Raw genomic sequence first — 2,679 nt, 5'->3', positions numbered from 1 at the left:
AGGAAGACGCATGGAAAACTTACAGAGGCTTGCTCGCAGATTACAACAAGGCAATAAAGGCAGCCAAACAGGACTGCTGGAGGGCTTTCACAAGCAATGTGGAGAGTCAATCGGAGACCTCTAGGCTGGCAAAAATCCTTGGAACAAACAAGACTCCATATCTAGGGAGCCTACAGGCACCAGATGGCAGCCACACGGAAACCATGGGAGAGACTCTGAAACTCCTAATGAACACCCACTTTCCAGGCTTCATACAGGCCCAGGAGAGGGATAAAGAAACAATGCAAAATCAGAGGGATGTCTACGAAACCCATGATTGGGCATTGGCAAATAAAGTAGTGCAGCCCTGGGGGGTCAAGTGACCCATCAAAACCGTTGAACCCTTCAAGGCACCGGGACCAGACGGGATCTACCTTATTACAGGAAGGGATAGAGACTATCACGGGACCCCTAACCAAGATACGCAGAGCTATTATAGCCCTGAAACATGTCGCTAGTGTGTGGAGTGAGACTAGGATAGTATTCATTCCCAAGCCTGGAAAAACCGGTTATATAAAACCAAAAGACTTCCGTCCTATAAGCCTCACATCCTTCATCCTGAAGACCCTGGAGAGGCTGGTGGATAGACACATCAAGGCTGGGCCCTTGGCTGACAGACCTCTCTCCCCCTATCAATATGCATACAGGGTAGGGTTTCTCGATACAGGATCGATATTTGTAATATCGATATTTTTATGTGCGAAATACGATATTTTGTATCGATACTTACCCATCGATATATTGGGTGCATCGATACTCTTCGGGCCATATCGATATCGATATTTTTCATGGAAAGCACACATAAAACTATAATAAAAAAAAAACAAAAATTACTATCAAATTCTATATGAAAAATGAAGAATAATAATTCATTCTAATGTTGTGAGTCAAATTTGGTTTTTCTTTTATCATCCATATCAAATTAAGGCAAGTGTTCAATGAAGGGACGTTGTGATTGAGAACCAGCTCCAATGTTTCTTCCGTCAAAAAATTCTCTCGATCTAGTTCAACTCTTCAGAAAAATGGATGGAATTACAATAACCGGTAAATATGGACAAAATTTGTGCATTGGATCAATTTTTCTCAGATTGATTGGCATATTACATGTTTTTTCTCTTTATACAGAGCACGCAACGAGGCCATTAGAATGTACTTGCAAATTAACCTCCAGGACCCATTTCATGTTGATGGATTGAACCTTTCCACTTATTTACGCCTAAAGAGTATGTGTCAAAATCATAAAGCTGATCCAGCATCAAGATCCAGCTTTATTAATTGATAATATTAATTGTTTTTCAGAAGAGAAGTATTTCATCGAGGAATTCATCCGAGCCCTAGTTGACGAAGGTCTAGTGGCCAACACCGATGAGGAAATGGAATTTTTCTGGCGATATGTGGATGGAATTGACTAGTGAGTAAATTCAACATTTTATAACAAATTACGAAGTGTTTCATCTTTTGAATATCGTCAATTTTTGTTCTATTTTCCAGTGAACGCATCGATGCGACAGGGCCCATCTGAAGGATTCATCTTCCCCCTCACTTAATGAATCCTCATTAACCGAATGGCATTCCAATATTTTCATTGAAAAAAAAATATATATTTTGAAATTAAATAATTGAAGTCATTAATTGTTTTAAGCCTCTCTCCAATCCCGCCCAATTTTTCCGGCCATCTTGTAATTTGGCATGCTGGAGGAGAACGATTCCAAGCAAGTTCTTTTGGAAAGCCGGTAATGCATGGTTGTAATAATTAACGATGGAATGTCAAAGAGCAGGTGAGTAGTCAAGAATTATTATAATTGACCAATTCCCTAATCCAAATGGAGTATTGAGAGTTCTTGGAGAGAATTGTAGTTAGTTGGAAAGAGTTTGTGATTTTTTTTTGTAATTGGTAGGTAACTTAACCTCAATAAATTATTTTTTTAGAACACCTGGGTGAAAAACAACTGCATTGTTGTTGTTCATCATTCAATTGTTCTCAAAAAATAATTGTCTCCTCAATACTCTATACATTGGTGTCATATAACACGAAATTGTGAAACTGTGCATTGATAGTGATGATCCAGAATGAATCCAAAATACGTGTTAAATTTTGATCCTGCAGAGAACACCTCCGAAAGGAAATTCCAAATATACTTCCAAGTGAACGATGATGGAGACGCTTTTCGTATCAAGGGTTTGGATTTTAGAACATATGTGAGAATTACAAGTGAGTGTCACAAAAACCCTACGACATTTGCTTATTCTTTTCTTTATTTATGCTCAGTAAACAATGTTCTTTTAGAAGACAAAAGGGAGGCAGAAAGCTATTTCTACGAGTTGCTATCAGATGGACTGATTCCGAACGAGCATGACTCTATTGATAAAATTTTTATGTGCTCTGATGGAATCCATTTGTAAGTATACAATCCCCTCCCCCTTCGAGATATCGCAGGAAGAATGCTTTCGTTGTGATTCTGTTTTGATTATAATTCTATAAAATAAACTTCAATTCTAGTGACGTCATTAGAGATTATGTTGGTGAACAGTTGATACAAGAGGATAATAATGACGAGTCCACCGATCAACCGAACTCAAGTGACGCACCGAAAAAGGGTGATCACTTGGACGATACAACGTTACATTCGCATCCAAGAG

The 2,679-nt window shown here is 38.6% G+C and overlaps 1 long non-coding RNA gene across 1 annotated transcript; it reads left to right on the top strand.

Moving 5' to 3' along the window:
- Window positions 1–994: 994 nt before the first annotated feature.
- LOC107048372 lies at window positions 995–1,609 on the top strand. Its single transcript, XR_001461677.1, has 4 exons — window positions 995–1,083; window positions 1,165–1,262; window positions 1,339–1,450; window positions 1,531–1,609. It is a non-coding gene; the product is annotated as an uncharacterized LOC107048372 (long non-coding RNA).
- The last annotated feature ends 1,070 nt before the right edge of the window (window positions 1,610–2,679 follow it).

The sequence above is a fragment of the Diachasma alloeum genome, unplaced genomic scaffold (assembly GCF_001412515.2).
Source record: "Diachasma alloeum isolate Michigan unplaced genomic scaffold, Dall2.0 Dall_scaffold_00188, whole genome shotgun sequence".
Taxonomy (NCBI): domain Eukaryota; kingdom Metazoa; phylum Arthropoda; class Insecta; order Hymenoptera; family Braconidae; genus Diachasma; species Diachasma alloeum.
Note: the sequence above shows the minus strand (reverse complement) of the source record. Positions and strands in the feature narration are given on the sequence as shown.